The sequence below is a fragment of the Nipponia nippon genome, unplaced genomic scaffold (genome assembly GCF_047370975.1).
Source record: "Nipponia nippon isolate SJK-2023a ecotype South Korea unplaced genomic scaffold, ASM4737097v1 scaffold_5, whole genome shotgun sequence".
Lineage (NCBI taxonomy): Eukaryota > Metazoa > Chordata > Aves > Pelecaniformes > Threskiornithidae > Nipponia > Nipponia nippon.
The window spans coordinates 97654959-97680390 of record NW_028262369.1 but is presented as its reverse complement, the minus strand read 5'-3'; the positions used below and the strand labels follow the sequence as shown (position 1 = coordinate 97680390).

At 41.0% G+C, this 25432-nt stretch overlaps 1 long non-coding RNA gene across 1 annotated transcript in view; it reads left to right on the top strand.

The window, feature by feature from the left end:
- Positions 1-16573, top strand: part of LOC148052401 (uncharacterized) — a 127718-nt gene extending 111145 nt beyond the window's left edge. The window contains exons 4-6 of the long non-coding RNA XR_015698955.1: positions 6771-6939; positions 11518-11632; positions 16474-16573. This is a non-coding gene — a long non-coding RNA (uncharacterized LOC148052401). The remainder of the gene's footprint in view (positions 1-6770; positions 6940-11517; positions 11633-16473) is intronic.
- The last annotated feature ends 8859 nt before the right edge of the window (positions 16574-25432 follow it).

Sequence of the window (25432 nt, the reverse complement as noted above, 5' to 3'; positions counted from 1 at the left end):
CTGCTGGTGCCGTGCCAGACCGTCTGGGAGGCGTCTTCCTGTTCTACTTATATATGAAGCACCATAGCACTTACGGGAGGCCAAATAAATTTAAATAGTGGATCAATCTACAAAATCTTAATTTGTAACTTAAATTATTTCTTTTGGAGGGGAACAGAGGAGTGCTTGCTAAAATGCTAGGAGTTTTGAAGCCTCTTTCCAGGCTGGTACCAATGAGGTAGGGAGACACAACGGTTTGCAGAGCAAGTGAAGGATATGATGGTTCCTGAACAGCTGAGAGCAAGGTATTACGCAGGGGATTTTCCTGTATATTGAAAAAGGCCCTTACTGTGATGATGTGTTTGTAATATTTTCTTTGTCACTTGAAAAATCCATAATTTTCCCTGCTGAAGTTTTCCCTCAGCTACCTTGATTCCTTCTTTCTCTTTACAAGAGTTTGTGATTGAAGTACTTCTATTTACTGTCCTGCTAATCCCTACTTTTTTATGTGAGGGGCTGGTAAGCCTAACTTTTGAAATGTGGTCTATTTTAACTGTTTCGAGCAAATATAAGGAGCATATAAATACAGAATATTTTAGTGTGTTTTTTGCATCCGGAGTAACTGGCAATTATGTCTAAGCTGGACTTGGTTCTGGAGCAGCAGGAGCCTCAGGGCAGCAGTATCTTCTAAACACGGCTCTTGTCTGTCTGTGGTATTTGTCTTGCTCTATAACAGTTGTCCTTGAATACAGTTTTTAATGTACTTACCTGGCAGCATTCCTTGTGCATCCATTGTCAATGTTTTACAGAGACTGAAAGATTCAAGAGTTGTGAAGAGTGTTTTTAACAGTGTTAGGACTCAAGCAATACTTCCCAAGTCTGGAGTCTCATCATGAAACTAGGGCTCCTCACTACATCTTTGTGGGGGTATAAAACCAACGAACCAACCAAAAAACATTTAAAAGACTCCACTGGGAAAACTTGAACCATTCTTTGGAATGTGTCTGCAGATGCAGTTGTCCATCTCAGGGCTTTGGCTACGGCTCTTGTGGAGTACCGCTCTTTTGCACATGGTGTAAGTATTTATTTGTCCTGCAAAGCTTTTTAAACAACCCAAAATCTTGTCTAGCGTGCTGCCATTTTAATCAGATGCAGTGGTTTAAGGAGTCTGCATGGAGGAGATGATCCATTAGCTTCCTCTGCCTTATGTTGTAGCCCCTTATATAGTATAACATCTGGTGGAAACAGCCTATATTAGTCTTAACTTCAGATTGCTTAATGGCTCTCATAATGTGGCTACGAGGCCTTAGATGAGTGAAGCGGAATTTGGGAAAACAGCCTTGACTGTTGCTATCACAAGAATGTTAGCAAGTTTTATGTTCTTTTTTCGTTCCCATTTTAAATTTGTGCTGTGTTTTGCTATTAGTAATTTATAATAAATTGCTGTCTTGGAAGTGTTATTAAAAACACAGCTAACTTTCTTTTACTTTCCTTTAAGGTCCTGTAATGTCCAAAATATTTTCATTGACTTGGGCGTATGAGATGCTACTGAAAAATCTGACTTCCTTTTTTTCCTTCTTTTTCTTGTATTGTTTTGATATTATATTTAACAGCTCAAGTTTGCTTCTATTTCTGCTCATCAAATCAAGAAAGCTTTATTTTAGCTCCGTGGTGAAAATTCTATCTAAACACTTTTATTTAAGGCGTTTTTTTTGTAAAATATTTCCTGGAAGAGAAATTTGGAATACAAGCACATATGGCCTGCTTAGGATCTTATTTCAGCGTGCAGAATACTTACATAAGTAGATAGGGAGAGCAGGATGGTGGAAATTGGGTGCCCATTGACTTCCTGCCTCGCTGGTGCTGGTACATTAGCCCTTATCAAAGTTGGAAGAGCAGCTACAACACGGCCTTTGTAGGGATGGGATCAATACCTGGCAAAGAGCCTGAAGGTCAGATAAAGTACTTAGGCAGGCAGTATGCCAGGCTAAAGAGATGTCAAGAAAATCAATTAGATACTAAAGAAAGAGCAGCAAGCTAACTAAAAATCCAATCTTGAAAGGCTCTTTATATTTTGAAGTCAGCTTATTAGTGTTAGCTATATCTTTATCTCTCTAATAAAATTAAGTTTGTTAAGCAATTAAAACCAGGCTCGGGTCATACAAGGCTAGCACAAAACTGACTGCGAACACCTGTACGGTACTGGATTAGGAATAGCTACAAGTGGTGGAGATTAAATCGAACGGCTTTCAGGGTACGGCTTTACATAACTTGTGATTAATCTGGTCTCCTCTCCCCCATATTGATTACTTTACCTATGTGCACTTGGCATATATCTTAGATACTTTCTCCTCTGAGTGGTAATGGAAAGCGTAGACTTTGAGTTTGTCTACTGGTGCCAGGTAGTTTACTTAATAAATTATAGCTGTCTGAAGTCAATAAATAGAAAAGAAATTCAGAGAGGTGGGTTGTCCCTTAGCTTTCCTCGCCCCTCCCCAAACCACAGCGACAGAAAGGAGCACACGTTTTACTAGGTTAGCAGTCGGAAACATGATTGCTGTGAGTAAGTGTGTTCCAGTAACACCTTTCAGTACCAAAGAGCCCTTGCTCTCGGTGTGGCCCCGTGCAGTGGGGAAGGTGCTCTCCTGCCTGGCCACAGTCACCCTTCTCTGTTCTCCTCTGCAAAGAAGTACCTGGGAGAGAAGAAATTCACCACACGTTGCTACCCGAAAAGAAACTCACGCTATTTGTTCCACACTGAATTTACTGGCAAAAATTCATAAACTAATTCCTGTCAGCTAATCAAGCTGCCCAAGGCTTGAGCATGTGAAGGTCTGTAAGTGTTTAAGTATGATGCATCTTTTCCCCAAGCAGCAGGTAGGTCGTGCACCGCAGAGCAGGGTCCTTGCATCCTTGTTATGCATCATGCCATTGCCGCGTTGTCTCTCTCCAAGATGTGGTGTGCTGGCTCTTGTCCAGTCTTTATCTGATGCGAGTTGTAACCCTCAGGAAGTGAAGCTGAGGTTGGTTTGAAAGAAGCAAATTCCAGCTAGAACAAAGGTACATGTGGGTTTTTGGCAGAGTCCCCAGCCATTCAAAACGGCCTGTATTGCTGTTGGAGCCTCTGCCATGAGACATCTTTGAGTAAAATTCTGGCCTTGGTGAAGTCACGGACTTCATCAGGTTTTCAGGGATAGGATTTCACCTCTGGTGTGTATGATTGCAAACATCAATTAAAGGTAGTTCATCTTGTTGCTTATATTATGTTCATCCCTGGACAGAATGTTTGATGGCATGTTGGTTTTGTTAGCATGCGTTTGGGTTGACTGCTTTCCTCAGAAAGGAATGGCAGTGTTTTCCACAAGGCTTTTGTTATTTCTGCGCTCTGTTTTGACTGACAGTTTTGAACTTTGTTAGCCAGCTGCTGAAAACATCTTGTGGTTTGCATGCCCATACCTGTGGGTATGTGGATGTATATGCACGCACATACACATCCCCTTCTCCATACATCACTGTGACAAATTCCTAGAACTGAAATAATAAGAATTCCTTTTTCATTTTGACTTTATGTGGAGACACAGAGTTCAATACATACTAATGAAACAACAGAAACTGTCTGTACATAATTAATAAGGTTAATTTGTTTTATTCAGTCTCACTGGATGACGGAGGAATCAGAATAAGGAAGCAAAATGGGCACAAATAATGGCAGCAGAAATTTGATCTGTCACTGAGGAAAGGGCTCAAGTTCTTTCTTCGTTTGGTGCTCATTTTCCTGCTCAGATGTATTTTGTGATAGCCTCAACCTACAGTTTCAGCACATACACCAGGCTTTAATTAATTTGAACCTTTTTTTTTGCCGAGGATCTCACTAACAAAATATTGTAGGAAATAAGTGGTGTTGGTCTTCTCATACCTGCATTTTCTGTCCAAGTCCCTGGTCTCCTTGCCAGGACAAACCCATGACATTCTTGTCAGCATTCACTAAGATTATTTTTTAACTCAAATCTAGATTTCATTGGCTGGCCTATAAATTAATTCAGTCCCAAAGGATATGAAATCTTTCAGAATTTGAAATGTTGCATTTTGAAATTTCAAAACCAATAAAGAAAATCAAGAAATTTCCATAAGTGTATGCGTTGCCAGTTTTGACCTGCATTGGGCAAAACTTCTCAAATGTCCAAATTTTACCTGTATAAAGAAAAATATCATTAAATCTTCCCTTCTATCTGCCTCTTCCAAATATCTGTGTATTTTCCATAGGACCAGCTTTATTTGATGGAGCTTTATTTTTAGGAAGCTAGTGAGGAACTCCACATATTTAACATACATATATACATATATATATGTGTACGTGTTATCTAAAGAGTACTGCAAGTAGCAGACAAAATAGTAGCTTTGAAGAGTGGTGGCAGTGATGTATGCACAGTAAATTAGGGAGATTTGTGTGAAATCCTTTGTACTGTTCTGGAGATCAAATGTAAATCTCTGTAGAGAATGAAAGTTACCTATTATGGGTATTAAACAGAAGCTAAGCCTTCAGTGTGAAATAGGGAGAAGGCAAGTAAACTAAGGATAATAATTTAATTATGAATGTTCCTTTTTTGAACATTAATAGATACTCATGTCTTATTCAGACTGATTTGTAAACTCGTGTCAAGGATTTTTATAAATTTCAAGTGACTCTGAAGGCTGGAGACACGATATAGTCCCTACAGTTTTGATCTCTGCTTCATCCATAAGCCCTGGGGATTCATACTGGGACAGGACTGCAAGGTCCCACCTTACCGTCCCATTTCTCCTGCAGTCTCCGTGCTGGCGGGGAACTCATGCTGTGTTCCACATGGAGCTGTGCAGTCAGCAGCCCAGGCTGCTGGTCTGCGTGCAAACTGGCGACAATTCAAGTTGCTGTGTCCAAATGACCTGGGGTGGCTGATTCCTCCAGGTGGACACCGATCGCATCTGCGGAGGAGAGAGGCAAATGACTGAGGTCCTTCAATCACTCGGTCATGAGTTACCAAAACCCTTCAATCTTTCCCGTAACATCTAGTTCTCCAGGTGTCTGTCCGTGACTATGGGCTCGGATAGCGATCTCCTGAAGCTGCAGTTTGGGAATTCATTTCTCATATTTTCACAGCAAAACTGAACAGTGTTTAAATAGTGAAAATGTAAAACTCTGATTCTTGTGGAAACCAGTCCTTGTTGCCTCTGCATATTTCATGAATGCAGTATCACTAAGAAATGTTTAGTCTTTTCAGTGTTGTCACTTTCCATAAATGATATTTTTTTTTCTCTTTTCAAAGAAAATAGGTGTTTTAGGATTATAAAAATATAACAAAGTAGGAAAGTCTGTTCTGACATTGACGATCTGATTACATTATCTTAAAGGGAATGCACAGATAACTGGGCTCTAGTCAACTGTTACACTAAGTGTAACAACCCTTTCCCACCCAGCCTAGGATTACTAGCAAGGAGTAAACCAGGAGATTACTGCATGTGTTTTGTGGTTTTCCAGCTTCTATAGACGTATTCTGCCAGTAAGTGTTTCAAAGCTAATTCAGTTTTTTTTGCAATTCTGTGAATGATTTGGGTGCTTTGACACAAGAATTCACCAATTAAGAAACAGGCAAAAAGACTTTTAAATAAAACTTACCACATTTGTTCAAGTCATTGAAAAGCAGGAAATTACTGTTGCTCTCCAAAAAGCAGCTGTGTGTATACAGTGACATTTTATTTAATGATTCAAATTATAGTATAAATATACATTGTATTACTTGTTATTCTCATTTGTATTACAATACTGCAAAAGAGCCTTCAGCATAGATGTCAGCTGTAACAACTGAGGCTTTATACAGGAGCAGTAAGGAACCCAGACCTCAATGACATTAAAAACCATTAACTGTCTTTCAGAATCTGATGCTGAAAGAGTTTTAGATGTACTTTTTGAATCCCATCGTACTACATGCTGGTCTGCTTCTCACTTGGTGTGACTCTATGTTGTTATTTAATATTGCGGTGAAAAAAAAATGTTTTAGAAGTGATTAATGTTAAACTTGCAAGAAAAAAGTGAATACCCCGGTAGCAAAAATAATCATACACAATGGAAGTAATGGATCCATTGTAAAGTAGATACACAAGTTATTTAAGAATATATCCTCCTTGCCTTCCAGATACTGTCCAGTGACATTTCTGACATGCATATGATGTCCTCCAAGCTTAGCTATTTGACCCGAAAGGTTGGCACAGTCTCCAGTCACTGGGCTGCAGAGATGCTGGATCGCTGCGCAGGAAGGCTTGCTCACATCTCTCCTAACTGCTGCTGTGGTATGAGCGTGGCTTCTCAGATAACCTGCTCTCAAACCACTTTATATATTAAGGTGTTGCAAACTCGACCACAGTCGAAACTACTGAGGCAGCTCCTGGAGCACTGAGCCTTGGTTTATTTAAACGGATGGTGAGCACCTGAGAATTGTGCAACAATTAATTCCCTTGGAAAAAAATGTGGCTGGACTAGTTGTAGTGCTTCCTGCTTAGGAAGCTATCTGGAGAAGAGTAGGAAAAGATCCCAATTCAGAAGAAGCAGCGATTCGGGTGGAGGCCCTAGACCCTGCAGACTGCCTGGTGTGAGCTCCTGAATAGGCTGGAAATATAAAAAATAGATGGCTGACATTGTTTGAGCGATGCCTGATGAATAATGAACTGTGAACATGAACTGTGGCATTAAGGTCATTCTGTATTTTATTTATAGAGGGGACTGTAAATTATCTAATTACCTGCATTCACTCTTTCAGAGAGAGTGAGAAGCCGTCTGCCTGCGGAGGCGGCTGACCTTGGCCTCAGCGTCGGGCTGGCACAGGAGGTGGGAGCTGACGGGGCTACTGAAGCCCCCTTGCTCCCCTGGAAATCCAGGCTTGATGGATTTCGGAAAGAAACAAGAAACTCCAGAAATCATCAGATACGGTAGGTGCAGACATAATTAGCTTCGTAAGCACAGTGTAGGAGTGGCAGTGGAGTCCCAGGGCTGCGGCATCCCCAGGAGATGGATGCCTGGAGCTGGTCCAGAGAGTGGGACGGGATTTGCTGCGAAGAGCTGTAGGGCACAGTGGTGTGGGATCATTGCTTCTCTTTGTGCACATTCTTGAAGCCTTGGTTGCACTGTAAGTTTGTAACTGTTCCCTTTTTGGGTTTAGATTTAAACTTTTCAGTTGATTTATGTACTCCGAGGGCTCCAAAGTTTACCTTGCCCTCTGTGCCTCTGAGGTATAAGCCAAGTCCTGTGGCTGGCAAGGGAGCCCTGGCTTAAAAGCAGAGAGGACAGTCTGGAGCATTTGCTCTCTGCACTAGCGCTGATACTCTCACAAGATAATTCATTTCTTCCAAGCCAGGCAGCAGCTCAGTTTAAAACCATTTATAGGAAAACAGGTTCTCCAGGAAAGAGAATACACTGCTATTGCACTTCTGTATTACAGTGACACTTTGGGCTCTTGCAAGTGAGCTCTGATGCTCAGTGCCAATTGCTATTTGAACGGAGCGTAAAGCAAGTTGGGCAAGGAAAAAGACATAGAAGAAAAGAATGAATACATGCATAATATGTATCTTAACTTCATTACGATTCTGAGAACTTCAGCTATGTTCAGTGCATTAATAATAATTAAATATCCTGCCCTTAAGAGCAGTTTATTTTGCTGACAGTTGCTTCTTACATGATGACATTGCAGACAATACCTGAGCAAAAAAATGCTTTTTTATTTTTTCATTTTGACAAGACCAGTACTGTGTATATTTAGTATAAGGCCATATATAGTAAAGCTGTTAAGCTAATAACTTTCTTGAAATGAATATTTAAGATGGACACATGCTGGAAGGCTGGACCACAAGCATAGAAATTTTCTAATTGATTTAAGGGCATCTTATTTATTTATTTTTAAGAGCTATGTTGTATACTTTGGTTCTGTAAGCTTTTGGACTTTTTTGGCTGCATATTCTAAATGCAGAAGAAATCTCTTGCCTATTTTTTAATCTGGAAAGCTCAAAGATGTTACTTGTAGTTAATTTTCCAGCAAAGAGAAACTCAGTCATGTGAAGGAAAATGACACCAATTTCATTCAGTCCATCAGCACTGATAATGCACTTGCAGAGAACCATCTGCATTGATGAGATAGTATTTATGTACAACTCCACATAAATGAAGCCATTTTTCCCTGAATCACCGCTTGGGGAGATTTGTGCTTTTTTGGGGTATTTGTGATTTATTTTTTGTTGTTCTAGGAGAGGTAAGATAAGGACCGGTCTGTAATACTGGAAAACAAGAAGGGCACATCATCTTTGTTTTAAAATGCTTAGGTGGCTGGGGATTCAGTGTACCTGTGAAAACAATCTGAATTATCATGTCTTGAAGATGGGCAAGGAAATGATTAAGTGACTCTATTTCTATGCAGATTAGGGCTATGTAATTAAATATATACTTACAGACAAAAGCAGAAATGAAATTGCTTCCTCAGTTCAGAGAAAAATAATAGGAAAGAATATAAAATGGTATGAATAAAGAAATAAATGGGAACAATAAATGGCCAGTCAATAGGATGTTTTGGAATTAGAGAAGGTCAAGCTAACCCGGTCTTTTATTCTATTTTTAGCTTTTCTGAGACTGCAGGTTAGGCTAAAAAAGATGATGTAATAACCCTAAACTTAAATAAAACATTTGAAGTGAGTCTTATTTGAAATGTTGATTAAGAAATATGAATCATTATCTGGCACATATTAAATAATTTGAGCTGTCTAACTGTCTGGCTTCAAGGGGTAACTTAAACAGATTGTAACTGAGAAGTAAGTTTCTAGTAGAGAGACTTCTAGGTTGGTTCTAGATCCACTGCTGTTTCATGTTTCTATCAACGACCTAGAAGGAAACAAGAACTCATTACTGATTGTATATCGATACATATGGAGAGATAAATAGATAGATACAGAGACAGTCTATGTCAAAGTGTGTATCATGGTCTCACATGTGTATGATAGAGAGAATGGGGGAGTAGGGGGCAGTGAAGAGGCCCCATCCTTGACTTTGGGTTCCCCAGTCCGGGACACAGGGCTGTGCTGGAGCGAGCCCAGCGGAGGCCACCGAGCTGGATGGGGGCTGGAGCACGGGACGCACACGGAGACGCTGAGAGGGCTGGGTCGTGCAGCGAAGGCTGAGGACAGATCTTACCAGCTAACCAGACCTGCCTGGAGCAGGAGGTTGGACCAGAGGCCTGCAGAGGCCCAGTCCAGCCTCGGTTATTTGGCGGTTTGTGTTTGGCCCTAATGCCAACTCTGACTGTGCGGTTTCAGCCCTAGTATTCGCTATCCTTATTCACAAGAGTTCAGAAGAATTGAGAGCATCACTAAAATGCTGGCAAATGGCTTTATAAAGTATATATTCTCTTTATGTGGAGAATATGATGTATTGCTCTTATCAAACTAAAAATTGTGCAATGACCTCATCTATAATAACCTATGTGGTGTATGAAACATTATTTAGCAGACAAAGCTATAGCGAGATCCAGGACTAGAAGCTGAAACTAGGCAAACTGGACTGTGTGTAAGGTGCACTTTTTACAAATGGGTGTGATCAGTCAGTGTTCTTATGGTCTGTGGGTGCAGTGCCACATTACTTGATTTTTATCTAACTGCTGTTTGCTTTTAAAGCAGTAGATCTCCTTGTGTTCCCAGACCTCTTGGTGACCAAGTATGTTATATAAAGTTAAATATAATGCGAAGCTTTGCTCTAAGTTACGCTGGAAGTTAAGCTAAAGGAGTACAGTGGTCTCTGTTGCACATCTGTAAACCTCCCTTCTTCACTGTGTTGCAAAAGGCTTTTGCAGTCACGTTCTCGCTGTGCTCAGGCAGGCTTTGGAGTTCCCCAAAGAGTTTTTAATGGGTCAGCCAGAGAGGTGAAGTTTTGTAGAAACCAGTAATCCAGATGGAAAGATCAGGGAACAACTCTACAATAAATTATGAATAAATGAACATTTGCCCAAACTACCTAAAACACAGCTAATGAAACTAAGACGCCTTCTGTCTGGGAATGGCTCTGAATGTGTTCTGTCTTTTAAAAAGGCTATGTTTGGTTTTTGAAATATGTAAACCCTACCTGCTTTTCTGGGAAGCTAGGCCATTGGGACCATCTTGTGTATGTCCTGTGTCCCTCACTGTCCTTCTGTGTGTTGTTGCGTGCGTCAGCTGCCATGCCCGATGGGACCCTCCTGCCCCCTCGCCCCGCTATTCCTATTCTTTATCTACCTTACTCCTCATTCTCATTTGATTTATGTGTATTAACAGTTTATTTTTTAAACAGAAGTCCGGTTACACAGGACTTAGGTGGGGAGAAATTTTTTTTTTATCCCAGTTTCCCCTCCTTAGTAAAAGTGCTGAGTAAACGACATTTTATGCTCAGTTATTAGGTGGGCATCCCCCTCCGATACAAAGAGTAGACGCGCGTCTGGCTGGCTGAGCGCTTGTCTGAAAGCTTCTTCTTTGAATACATGTGATTAATTCAGCCGCTCTCATACGCTTGCTTTTCTTCTGGATCATTTGATATACTATGTAAACTGCTTACTAAGATATCATGTAGTCTGAAGCTTGCACTGTTTCATGGAGAACACTGACAGACCCGCTGAATTTATAGCCCTGATTGCCAGGCGAATGCTGAGGCTTGTTTCAATTGTAATTCAACGTACGGCCTACATCCCTCTGGTTAGAGTGTGCGGCAGGGAAGCCGTTTATGTTGTGGAATTACTTTCTGACATTGATGCATGAGGAAATTATTCCACAAAACGTGAAAAAGGTGGTGCGTTCTGTAAGAAATTCAGTGAACTAACCAGGATAAGGGTAACCTTCCAGATCGGCCAAAAGCATGGAAGTCTTTCCAAGGATTTCTGTCATCCAAAGGCAATTGTGCGGTGCTCTGCAGAGATTCCTACAGGACAGTCACACTTGAAATTCCTGCAGATTAGCCTATCATCAAGTCATCAGGATACTGCTATTTGAATAAACACAGCTGTTGTTTTCCAAGAAATATGGCAAAGAGCAGCAAGGAAAAAAGGGACAATTAGTGTTGCTAAATGCCAAGAAACTCAAGCTGGCATAGTTCTATTTATGAGAGTTTGGCTTTCTGGAAAGCCCTTTTGCAACACTGTGATTTAACGGAAAAGAAAAAAATAACCTACCTATCCTATATCAGAGTCTCATTCATGTTTTTATAAATTGAATGTGATATGGGAATAATTTCCTGGTTTGTTTTGCATTTTTTTTTACTTTCAAAAATATTTTGGTTTCTCACAGCTCCTATTTCCCCTCCCGTTCTGATCTACATTTTAACCAAAAAGGGAACATTAATGCCAAAATACTTGATTCCAGTTTGCTTCTCTCACTGTCTTCTTTTCTATCTTCTGCCTTGTTCCGAGTTGAGCTCAGACTTGGGAGAGAACTTATCATTTGTTTATTATATTGTCATCAACATGCATCATAGCAGTTTAATCTGTTTTGTCCTCAATTCCCCAGAATACGGAGGCCGTATTGTATTTTCTGTGGTCTGACAGTAACCGGCAGCTGTACAGATGTCCATCACGCTCCGGACTGAACATGCATTAGCGTTCCCGAGGCCGCAGAGAAATGGGTACGTTAAAGCCACCTAGTCTGAATTTCCCATCCTCTGATCTTGTGCCAAGGAGAATTCAGCCAGAAAAAATCTCAGAAACCAGAAGCAAGTATGTATATAAAATCTGTTTGGGAATCTTATCAGTTAGGCCTGAGCATACAGATAGGATGGGAAAGAAATGCATTAGACTTTATGCTTCAGATGGATTTATTTTTATAATCCCGCCTAACTTCTTAGTCTATAGTAAAGAGAAACTTGATTATTTTAAATAAAAATGTCCCCCCAGCGTTCTTTGTTCTTCATGATTTAAAGGTCTGGAGAAAAATTAAATAGGGCTATGATGTTTCTTCAAAAAAATTCCCAGATTACACTTCCATAGCATCTCACTCCAAAAAATCTGCGAGCTCTATAAAAAAATGTAGTTAAAGGCTTCTTTTTTTGGGTTTTGGCTTCTGCAACATATTTTTCCCCCAAAATAATACAGCATACTGTTTGCTAGTGCAGCCAGTAGACCAATGAAGGACTTGTCTTGAACATGGAAAGTTATAGTGTAAATGATCTGTTGTTCTTTCCTGACTGCCTTGAGGAACCACTCTGCTACCGGCTCATGTAGGCTTGCTGAAGTCCCGATTTTTGACATCGAAGGGCCTTGGTTTCATCTTGATAGTTCAAAACTTGTCCTACTAGTGTCAAATTTTGTACACCAGGAAAGCTGCCTCCAATGCAGCACCCCAGCCTTCCTCTTTCAAACATGAGGCACTCTTCCTACCAAATACCTTCTGCAGCCTTTACTTCCAGGAGGCTCTCCCCCAATATTTTGCAGATCTCACGATAGAGGAAATAGAAGAGTCTTGACGTCATTGAAGGAAGAAAGTGGAGAGAAAATGAGAGAATAATTGCATAATACACTTACGGACAGTGTGGTGGTCTCACAACAAGGTGTCAACACAGACTGTCAGACAAAATATGGGCAACTGAGACAAGCTAATTTCCTCTGCGTCACTGGGCGGCATCTCATCTCATACCCTTCAGCACTTTATTTATACCCCCATTTTGGCAATGTACATAGAGCAATTTCCGTAGTAGTTAGAGCGTTTTATATCCAAACTGGAAATCATCCTGATATCTCTTCATTATGGGAAAAACAATGCAAAAATGTATCAGACCTAGAAAGGAGACCTAAGCAGTTACTTGCAATAACAAGTGTCAGAATTGTCACAGTGATGGAAGAAGTGCAACAGGCTTCTCAAAATCACTTAGCAAAGGCCTAGGCTGGCCATCCAAAACCATGGTAAAATTGCCTTGGGAGGCAGAGTTATACCACCTGAGGACTGTTGGAAGATACCACCTGAAATATAGACAGAATTCAGAAGCTTTTAACAATATTTAAAAATTGAAGTCTGAAAAATGTTGCTTATTTGTGGGCATAAGGTGGTCTGAGCTGTTAGTGGCTTTGCCACAGACCACAGTTCAATGTTCAACTTGCTAAGTAATTAATAAAAGTCATCTTCTGGGGCACAGCTATGTCCTAGTCCTGTGTGTACTGACAAGAAGAGGAATTGAATTATTTTCCTTGGACATTGCTCAATTGACCTTCCACTGAATAGTCTATCTCTTCCTTCTGCTTTTAAGCTTATTAATACAAATTTCCAACTTCTTCATTTCTACTAATGACAGAAAGTGCAGAATAAAAATTTCTATGTGTATTTGAGTCCAGACAATCTGGCAAGCTTTATTCAAAGTAAGAATAGGAAATCTGATAAAATGAATGATTCATCCTCTGCTGTAGCCACAGGTAGCATCTTTGTTACCTATTCATTTGTATCATTTCAGGTGTAATGTCAGACGCTCTGGCACTGTAAACCCCTGGAGAGAAGCCCTGCTTGTGAAGTTAAATGGAAATTCCTGGGAAATCTTTTCATATTTCTTTTCTGTCACTGTACAGTCTGGAACCACACGTTGACGTTGGGCCACACTATTGTATCTTAATAACAGCAGGAGCCAGAGTTTGTAAATATTGTTGCATGACTGAAAAAATGGCGAACATGGAAGTCAATAAATTAATTTTTTAGAAAAAAGCAAAAGTATTATATATGAAATTCCAGAGTTGGTAAATATAAGCAAAAGCTACCTCTGATTTGATTTTAGTGTGGAATTACCAAGTGAGAATGGCTAAAAAAAGGTGATTTTATTTGGCGCATGTATTTTTTAATGGAATGTGATGTAATGTTCTTGCTGAATACCACCATGGGATCAACTATTTGGATGCAGCTGCTTACATTTTGGGTTTGCAGCACATAACTTGCATGTTGAGAGAATACATGGCTGCTCAGGCATGGCAGTGGCAATACCGTAGCCTTTTTCGCCAGCTACATCCAGCCTCCTCTTGCACTGTCCCCTGTCAGTGCTTATGGTGGTTGTTGCTTTTCCACTCCTGCAAGGATTTATTATGGCGCGGTGGAGTGGTCAGCTCTGGAGCGCTTGGCATATGATGTTCGGCAGCATGGTTAGCCCTCGTGGGGCTGGAGGCCCCTGTTACGACTTATTCCGACCATCACAGTCTTGTAGGAATTGGGTGCAGATGGTATTTCTTCCAGCTTTTAATTTTCCTGCTGGCTGATACTTGACTGTGCACAGGAGTATGTCTCCATCTGAACCTGTATGGCAGGGATCTGTGCTTCGTGCTTACTATGCACTGTGGGCCATCTAATCTGAAATGGAGCCTGTGAGTCCTAATACAAACAATGAAATAAAGAGTAATAGCATCAAGTTGAAAGAGGTAAGAATAACAAAATATATTTTGAAAATATTTTTGAAAATAAGATAAGTGGTATACACTGAGGTAGAGGCAGCCAATTTTGTGAGTCTAGGCTCCAACAGTAATGATGTGATTTAGATTAATTGCAGTGTTTTATGGCTTTGAATTGAAAACAGCATTTTTATAGGCTAGACAGCAGGTGCAGAATATCTCAAAAGCAAAGATCCAGTTTTCCTGAATGCTTACTGAGTAATAAAAATGGGAAAGGAAAACAAGACAGAAAATTCACTACACAAAGTGAATTTTTTTTCTAAATCGAATGTCTTATCCTCCCCCTCATCTTACTTGAAGCATTCACAGGTCTCTAGGGAGCATATTTTTATCATGATTCACTCTGCACCCTAAAGCTTCAGATCCAGGTCTGATCTTTGTATAATGTGCCATTTCGAAGCGTTCAGTTGTACGGATGAGATTTATTAGGGGCTCTAGAGTACCTAATTGTAGAGGCAAGTGCTGAGCACCATGATGCAGCATTAACACAGAGCAATTGCTCCAGAGAACCAAAATGTACAATGAGTCCTGTTTATCATTAGCCTGTACAGCAGTATTGCTAAGTACGTTGTTCTATCTTCAAAATAAAAAGAGAGTTTATGAATGAGGCACTTAGACGTGCGGCAGCTGCCCTCCTGAAAGTACATCATTATTAGTTTGCAACAAGAGCGCTCCGCTTTCCACTGCAAGTTGCTGTTTGTTAATTCTGTAAGTGTGCGGTGATAGGAGTCTGTCGTGGATACGCTTTATGCTGCTCGGCACTGAAAGTGCTTTCTTCCTAATTTAGCCAAGAATTGTTCGCCCTGATGTTATTAAATGCTGAAAGGTACACATTTACAGCCTCTTTCTTTGGATAATCGTAAGTACATGGTGCTGTGCGGTCTGAAACAGCATTTTGGTTTGTCAAAGGCAAAGAGGACATAAGCTGATGGAGTGTAGGGTGGTGAGCGGTAGGTTCCCCATATGCTTGGCTTGGGAAGAATATGGCTTCATCAGTATACTGCCTCTGAGATCCCTTCAGGGAATACATTTAGAAATACATACCATGTCGGAGCAGGATCGGCTGTTCTGCAGTAAGCAGAGGGCTCCCAGGGATCTTCTGGAATGGGCTGGAGGAAGGCAGGGAAAGCTCTGGGCCGTGCTGGCGGTGGGGAGCTGCAGCACACCTGATGGGGGTCCGGCTTTCTACGATCGCTCTTCAGCTATGATGTTCAGCGTTGCCAGATGTTACCCAAGGTGATTGGTTTTCTTGCTCCCTCAACAAGTTTTCATTTTGTTTCAATAAATGAAACAGCAAATCCTTCTTGTTTTAAAGGAATTTGCATTTGGAAATGCAAATTCATCATTAGTAACAAAGGGGAGAAGCATCTGGGCTTTATTTTGGCAGCAGAAACTACAGAGAGACCTAAAGAGAGGGGAAACAAGCCTAAATATAAACAAACATTTGATATTTTAAATAACAACGTGATTTCAAGAGCTGACTAACCAATTAGTTTCCTTTATTTTCTTTGCCATTAATTTCCAGGTTGGTTTTATATATTTGATAAGGGTAAGGAGAGAAATCACTTATCTTGGAGGCAGGAATCAGTCTGAAAGACCCATGCAGGAGTATTAAGAATGGCTGGCTCAGCTGAGATGTCTAGACCTTTTTGCGTCTGGTAATTGAACTGGCTGCTGAGCAGGCAGCTGCCTGCACTGTGCTTCAGCTGCCACGGCTGCGGCGATGGCCAACAGCTGCAAAAGCCCTCCTCTTGCTGTGGAGGTTTCTACCTGTTCCCGGGAACACGTAGAGGAGGCACAATGGCCCTGTATTTAAATGCAAATAAAAAATTAACATCAACATGCATTTTGCACAAGGTAAAAGGTGGTCAGATGTTGACTAAGGATTCTGATCAATTTGATTCAATTTCTGCTGTTGCCGTAGATTTCCCGTCCGGCTTTATGCAGACCATTTCAGGTTTTTGAACTCACGTGTCCGATGAAAGCTTTGGGTGCTTCCCACGTCTGAAAATCTTATCAATCGGGTTTTTCACTTCTCTTTGTTACACAGAAGCAGAGACACCTCTGCCATTCACCGGTACCATCCGTCCGTGCCAACAGACGGAGCGCATAGAGTCAGGGGAGCCGCACCGGTGCAAGCCTGACTCCGGTGCACAACCCTCACCATAAGTAAGAAGACGCCAACAGGGGTAAAAACCTGGGGTAAAAACCATTTTTATTTCTTTGCTTTTAATGAGGTTTGCAAGAAGGCAGATATTACCCAATAGTTCAGTGTCTTTGTGAAAAGACAGCTGGTAAGGGACAAGCAGCTTCTCTTATTTTAGTGTTTATTGCGTAAGATAAGCACAGGAAGCAAAGAGAGATATCTGAAGAGGAGGGATTTATCCCACACAACACTGCCGACGAAGCACAGTCTGGTAAGGGCACACAGGGCTCGCTTGTTCCTTCCGTACTATAGATAGGTTCTCCTGTCTATAACAGCAGAATTAGGTAATTTTACATAGTTTTAGGTATAAAGTATGAAGGTTTGTTTAGTGTAAGTGATCACCGGAATGGTTGGAAAACTAGGTTTCATTTAGTTGTGACACTCTGAAATATTTGTTATATGAATGATTGAAGTCTCTGCCATCATTTGTTTTCCTCATAACCCTGTCCTTATGCTAGTCCTATTTACATTTTTAATGCGCTTATTCGTGTAGCAGCAGAGTGAGAGTGGGTCTCATTCAAGGCAGGTTTTTTTTTTTCCTTTCTACTGTTTGTAATTTTCTGGTGTTACAGATCAGGTTGTAGTTGTTGGCAGTGATGCATGCAGCGAGGCAGAAGACCCAGATTTTTGTTTAGCATTTTTCAAAGAAGAAAAATATGTTTGGCATTTTAATTTTCTTAAAACATTCTATAATTTGTTACATCTTGCTCATTCATAATGTAAAGCTAGGGAGAGATTGATACCATATAAATATTTTCTGAAGGCTCATGGGTGAGGAGGACTTGCAGAGTATTAGAGACCGTAATGTTTAGGTTATGACAGAGCAATCAGGAGTGTTCAGGAAGGTCCATGACATACCATGAATTTAGAAGGTGAAAAATATTGTGTTTGATGGAGCAGACTTTTTTGCTGCTGTAAATTGCCGTACTTCCATTGACTACAGCATTTTGTACTGGCTGGAAACCCATTGTAGGATGTCGAACTTAGGTTTGTAGCCCTATAAGTGCCGGACTGTTCCAAGTCGGGTAAGGAAGTGATCCCTGCTATGAGGTTGTCTAACTTCTGGCTTTATTTAAGCTATGTTATAATGAGATTGATAAAAGGCAGTTGGAGGATTGGAGAGGAGGCAAGTGGAATAAGGAGAAAAGTGTTGTAGCAGTCAGGTAAACCCCATTCTGATTTATTCGTCTGCCCACAAATGAAAATATTTAATCTGAGGGTAGATGACAGGACATCCAAGTCCCTTGAAAGCAGTATGAGATGAATTATGGACAGGAGCAAGGAAAAACAGCGGGACTCCAGTTTTGCTTCTTTATTTCTTCCCCACCTTCACCTTGTAAGTGAACAGATTTTTTAGAAATACATATTGCAAAATAAATCTCCCAAGTGAAAAGATCGTTGTATGTTTTTAATGCCTTGGTAATGCTTTTTGCTTCTCTGTGCTGCCTTTCCCATGGATCTGAGAGTGCTTATCAAGTAATCGTCACAAAGATCTGCGTGAGGCAGGGAAGAATCATCTCCACTTGACAGATGGGGACTCTGAGGTACAGATGGGGTTTCATGACTCGAGCAGAGAGGCAAAAGCTACGCGCAGCGACATTGCCGAACCTAGAACATCTCGTCTCTCCCAGATCCTTCCCAGGCCTGAACCGACACCGCAGTTACACGTGTTAGGCCAAAGCTAAGTCAGGAAAACGATGAAGTAATGCCTGTGGCTGTTGCTGATCCTCAGTGCTTCTGTGTGATTTCCACTAGTGAGTGTGCAGCTTCAGCAGGGCTGTGTCGGGGAGGAGGGCGGCAGGGGCTCAGGAGCTGACAAGACATCTTCAACGTTAGACAAGTTTTTACCTTTTTTGTGCTAGAATTTTGCTCCTCTTGTGGAAGAACATCAGATGCTGAAATGTGTTTTTTTCTCGTACAGAGTAAAGGAGTCTCTGTCATCCTGCCTGGTAGCTATCAAGTCTCCAGGAGGAGAATATGGTTGGAAATGAGGCAGGTTTCCTTCAGAAACCCTCCTGGGTTCTGGCTGTACTTGGCAAACATCGAACCTTGCCTGTGAAATGTTCTGTTTTCATGCAAGTGGCCCATTTCCCAAATTTCAACTTTTTGTCTATTAAATGTGGAGAGCGATACCTTCCTACCACACGGCGTGCTGTGAGAAAAAACGCACGAAAGGCTCTGAGAATCTCAGAAACTGAAGGAATAGGGAAAGGGGGAGCGCCTCGGATATTTTGCGTAGGCTATATCTAATGGCAGTGTTTAAAGGTAAATAAACCACTTCTATCATTCATTAGCAAACAACATTTCTAGCAGGCTTAAGAACTGGTGGCAAAAGGCAAACATCTGCTGAGTGCCCAGTCCCCAAGAAACCCAGGCAATTACGTTGTCATTTGGGATTCTTGTCCTTTAACATCTTTCCTTGCGGAGGTCAGGTCAGGCTTCCTTGTCGACATTCTTACCGATGGGAGAACTAATTCGTAAACGGATTTGTGGGAGGGAATGGTGTCTTGAGCGATTCATTCTTCAGCGCATGTTCACTCTGTAATGGACAGAGGTCTTCTCCGTGAGCAATTACCATTTCATCTGCTTCACTTCCTAGGAGGTATGTTTGTATATGTGTTCAGGAATTAAGTGATTTATTTTTCTAATGCGTTGGCGTAAGAAACGCATGCATTACATTGAGTAATAGCGGTTCCGTATCGTTTTACAAAACAAATGAGAAATAGTATGCTTTAGAACTAGATTTAGCATGTCAGAATTGAGAGCTCATTTTATATTTGAGTTTGAAGATATTATTAAACTTTGCATTGCTGTGAATTATGTATCAGTCAGCACATTATCAAAATAGCAGCATCTTGAAATACTTATTGAACAAACATGAAAGTAGCTTCTTAGATTACGTATGAAGCATCTTTACACAGCAAAGAAAAACACAAGCTTTCTATTTTTCGTGTAATAAAGGGCAAACAGATGCAATAAATAGCTGCTTTTGGGCAACATGATATAATATTCATGAAAGTCAGCATTCTTGGGGAAAAAAAAGAAAAAAAGAAAAAAAAGAAAAAAAGAGAAGTCTAAGAACTCAGGACACAATAGCGTAAACCTCCATCAAGACCATTTGTGATACAATAAAGAAATTCAGTTTTTGTTAATCACAGGTAGGTTTTTTTGTGGCTGAAGGATCTCAGGAAGCTAAGATTCACCAAGTGCTTTGGGAAATGCTCTGCGTTCATTAAATGAGACGGTGATGAAACCAAAGGAAAGGTGATTTTTTGTGAAACATATTTTTAATGATTTTCATTCAGTATTTTAAACATTTTTCTTAATCTTTTTTTTTGTATATTTTTGTTGCAAGGACCTTATTTGATACTCTGTGAAGATAATGGGATAATCTAATACTAACCAGAATGGTAACAGCATGAAGTCATACCTCAGTGAGCACTCAGCGGAGGCCTAATGCTGTCATAATTTCTTAATGTTCGTTTTATTACAATAACCTGCAAGTTACCCAGAAGGAGGTCCCTGTTTGCTGTGGACTGTGCAAACACAGAGTAATAAATGTTTCCTGTCATGCAAAAACGTATGGCTTATGGGGATGAGGCAGCGGCAAGGTGGAGTGAAGAATGAGGTAGCAACAGCGAGATATTTTTTGTGTGCTTGGCGGACAAAAGGTCCTAACTCATTGATGAAGGTATAGGTCAAGTAGAAGGAAAAGAGCAGTAGATGAAGGGCAGAGAGGAGGGAAAGAAGAAGAAAAAGGACCCTTCTCTTCTGGTGCTGCCACAGGACACAGCATCGTCGGGGGCCTTTGCGCTCTTCACTAATGCCCCGTTGGAGAAGGAAAGAGAGGGTATCCCCCTCTCTTGAGGAGGTGCTCTTCTCTGCGGCGCTCCAGGAGATGCCCATTTCAGTCCCTTTCTTCAATCTGTCCCTTCTCTGAAGTGATGACATTGATTACATTTACTTATAATTGCTATTGTTAAAAGCAACAATTTATACTAGTTGCAATGCAGCTTGCTGCTATACGGATAGTTTTACTACAGAATATTTCTCAGTCACTGGTTGTTTAAATTATCTCTTTCGGAAAATAAGTGACTGCGATCGGATGTGCATCCCAGTTCTCGGGATGTACTGCAGAATACAAATCCCTAGGTCTCTTTTCCGAAGTCTGAAGGACTTCCCAGTAGTAACAGGCTCGCAGACATCGTTAGCCCCTGTAGGCAGCTGGGGTGGCGGCGGTAGCCCCGCTGCACTGGCTGCAGGCTTCAGCTACGCCGTAATCTGTGAAAATCTTCTGGCAGAGCGTAGGCACCCCTGAGCTCCCCGGCAGTGTCACGGAGCCTGGCCAAGGGAGGGTGGCTTTGTCACTGTAATTATATCTAAGCTTAGCCTTTGCAAAACAAAGTGATGTCGGGACCAGTCCGTCATGCTTTTCCGGTAAAAGTAAATAGAGGAGACTTCCCTCCCTGCATCTTTACGTGGTGCAATATGCTTGCAAACCCCCCTTGTTTTTAATGTTTATTATGGATCCTTGTTCTAAGTAATGCCACAAAGCGCACCTGTTTCTGATATCACTGCTGCCAATGAAATGCACACCAGCCCTGGTCGGTAGATGTCAACAGACTTGTTTCAGTGGTAAAACCACTGTAAACCACTGGAGACAGTAAATAATCTCATAATCTGATTTTATCTCACCTCTGTACTTATATTATAGCCCTCATTTTGTATTTGTAGGAAGCAGTGCTAACAACAACTTTGGTAAGCATGACAGTGTATGCTAACAACAAATGTGTAAAAAAATTCCTTCAGCTAATTGCTGACCTGTGACTTTTCCAGTGTAAGTAGCCTTACAGGCACGAAACGAAATGTAGACAAAGCCATGCTGTCATTTGGTGTAAACTGATCTGACGGTACTAAAGCATTTGGAGCTGTGCTGATTTATTGTAGCAGCTGAGGATCTGGAAATTGTAATTCTTACTGTTTTTAATAATTTATAACGTTACTCTGACTGGCAGGAACAAACTAATATATACGAGTTCCTTAGTAAGATGCTTTCATCTCTGGGGAAGCAGAAGGGAGGCTGCTGGAAGGTGAGGAGCCCCAGTGCCCCAGGATCCTGGGGGCCCAGCCAGCTCCGCACCCCTGGCACCGGAGCAGCTGGACAGACCTATGGAGGCGGCTGCTCACACTCCAGTTGGGCTAACCCAGATCCCAGCACTGCAGTGAATATGTCCCAGTACACGTGTAATAAAAAATCACTGAATTTGCATGAAATCTTTCAATACTCTTGGGTTAGTCCTGGCTTGCTCATCTCTGCTGCTATTTTGCCTCCGTAAGAGGCACAAATGTTCCATCCGCTGCATTTGAAAGTGACTGATAGATCCATTGACTTTGATCCAAAAGCAATTGCAGACCTCTATAAACACTGATTTCATGGCAGCCCTCATCACTATCGCTTCTCTGCACTACATCCTTACCTACTCTAAAGCCTTCTGGTTATCTAAAGCAGCATTTAGAATCGCATCTAAATGATTGTAATCAATGGTATTTATGGACCAGTCTGTACTAGTAAGACATCCCAGAAGTTTTCAAACATGTTGCAATATGAAAAGGTTGCATATCAAACCTTAAATTATTTCATTGGGCTTCTAAATACTCATTTCACCCCTGCTATAATAATAGAAATGCCGGACAGAGGGTAAATAGATCCAGAAATTCAGCATGACTTTTCTGCAAGCTGGTAGGAATATCAACGTGCGTAATCAGTGTCTTTTATTGTTTGCTGACCTTGTGACCTCATTAATATTATCAATTAGAAATTCGTGATCTCCTTGTTAATATTACCACTATTAACAATAAGTTATTGCTAAATTAAGAATATTGATTAGAATCTCTTCCATTGGCCAGTAATGGTAATTGATATTTTGTGGCTCACATTCTTTCCCATTTTGCTTGTGATCAGCAAAATACGTTGTCTAAAATATTAGTTATTCTTGTGCAGGTATTCTGGACATACAGGTCTCAGTCCATGATCTAATGATAATCATGCTTTCAAAACAGCAAGAAAATGTTTACATATTTAAGTTTTGTCAACTTGTTTTTGTTAACTTTTTTGTTTCCTTTTGAAAAGCAGGTGAAGCGTAGTTTGGAATAGGCCTGTTGAAGTTCTTCATCTCTGATTTAGGACTCTCAGAAATATTTGCAAAAATAACAAATCCCAAGTTAAGCCTGTTGTTCCCTAGATCAACTTTCAGAGAAAGTAATAATTGCAAACACAGCTTGCCATTTCATGAGAGTTTTTTTTTTTTTTTTGGGTCTCAACTCTTCCCTGAAGCAATAGAAATGGGGAAAAGGATCCTGAAGCTTCTTGACATTTGTAAATTCACTCTTATTCATCTTTCTATCTAAGATTTCTCAGCTGGATGACAAATGTGTGTCATCCAAGGAGTTATGTTTTTTAGACGTCTCCATTTATTGGATGCTCCAGGGTGTTTGGATTCAATTGGAACTTACAGCTTGTCTATGTTTTATTTGCATAATAAGGTTATGAATGACAGAGCAGCTACAGCCAGACGTGTTGGCTCCAAAGACTGCAATTTAAGCTGGGAGTATTTTGCAAGAGTGAAAAAAGAATGAGAGAGAGAGAGAGTCTGATCATGTGTAAAAAAGTTACAGAAGGGAAACACCATTCTGTAATGTTCGTGGCTGTCTGACATAAGTTTTCGGGACTGATGTGGTTATATGCAGCCTGAATCCAGGTCGCCTGCATTTGGACGCTCTCTGCCGAGCTGTGGTAGCATGTAAAGAAGTTCAGAGGGAATAAGAGTTTTCCAGATTTGATGAGACTTTGAATGAGTGCTGTCATCTTTGTAGCAGCAGATAAGACTACTGAATGGTCCTACTCAGGAAACTTTGCTTGTCAGCCTGCATCGCACATAAGCTTGAATATGAAGCGACTCCTACCTTTAGAAACCAGAAACAGATGAGACCCACAGCCTCCCCTCCCAGACCCGAGGTATGTTTTCACAGTCTGTCTGTATAGTCCCGTAGCACAACCCCAGCCCATCTCGTCTCCCCTGCTGCCTGCTTCATTTCTCTAAGCACAGCGATGAAGCCCCCTCCCCTAAAAAACCAGCGCTCGCACATACACACCCATGTATATACAGCATATACTTCATCTAGAAGAGACATTACTCTCTTAGTGCTTTTAACTTACACGTAGAGCCTGAATTGCATGTGCGTTAGACCTATGTGGAGAATAGTTTTCTGTATATTCCAAAATCCTTCATTTTTCTCCATAAGTCACAGTCTGTGGCAATTCGGTTATTAACATGAGGAACTCTGGACATTTCCACACAATGTTCCCAAGAACCTGTATTGAATGAGTCATTAAAGCGATGTTTTGTGTCCTTCAAAACTATCAGTTTCTGAGACTGTCCATTTGAGAAACAGCTTCTGGTTTGTGTGAACTGAATTACAGAGACAGAAAAATATGCTTAAGCTTCAGCGTTAGTCATTGTTTCGGCCTGTGCAGTTCACTGGCCTTTCTGGGCTGTGGTGGCTGGCAGGCATCATCTCGAAGTGTTCATTAGCTGGTACTTGAGAGCACTGGTTTTGTAGTGCAGGAATGCATCTTTATATATATATATATATATATATATATATAAAATATATTTGAATTCATATCTAAAAATATGAAATTGGCAAACATTATATGCAGACATATAGAGGGTAGAATTTTGAAGCTAGCTCTTTTACACTCCAAGAGTTAATTCTGATGTACAGAGGCAATCAGAGCTTCTCGCTGATGATTTACACATTTATTGAGCCATGCACTTTTATTTCTAAAATGAGTACTTTTCAATCTACGTCGGGTAAGTCATCCAGTTGTGCCATTCTGATAATGGACATCTTTGTATAAAAACAAGACATCAGTAGAATAAAAGATTTTTCTTAATATTCTCTGATCGTAGAGGCTATTGATTATACACGATGGTCACGTCAGGCAGTGCATTTTTAGATTATTACTTCATGCCTCAGGTGATGTGATGTACCATAAAGATGATGGATGGTGCCTTGCACTTCTAGTACCTTCCAAGTGAAGCCTGAATAATCCCTGTGATTTTCTTCCTTCCTGCAATACCGAAACTGTTGGCCTTCTCCCGACACAATAGAAATCGTCCAACTGATCTAAGCCGTTGTGTTAAGTGCTGTCTTGCGTAATTCCTAATAACTGCATTTATTTTCCATTGATTAAATTCTTTCTTGTGTAGCTTCTTCAGGCAGAGCAGTATGTTAGCAGACATTATGAAGTTAGTAAACACTATAAAGTGTGAAAGCATTTGCTGCAGGAGCTGTAGTCTAAACATTACAGGAGAAAGCAGGATTCCAGATCTAGTCTTGGCTTTGCCTCTGAATATGATTGTAACCTTGGGCAAAGCTCTTAAGTTTGCCTCTCCTTAGTTGATTTAATTTGTGTAGCAGGATAATGAGACTTAGGTAGTCTCATCCTTTTTTTATTTTTTGCTAGGATGTTGGTGGAGAGAGGGTGGAGGGGATCAGGAGAAGCTGGCTGGGCAAGGATGGAGACGGGAGCATGCGCCGCAGCTGGCACCGCGCCGGAGGGGAGCAGGGCAGGCCAAGGGCTCCGCACCGCGCTGCCGGAGCTGGCTTTAGGAAAGTGCGTTATGCAGACGTAGCCTTCATTAAGTTGCGCTGCTTGACTCTGTGTTTAAGGGCAGCTTGAGGAAGAAAACATGTGAAACACCAGCCACCAGTAGAGCGTGATCCAGGGAGAGGTGTG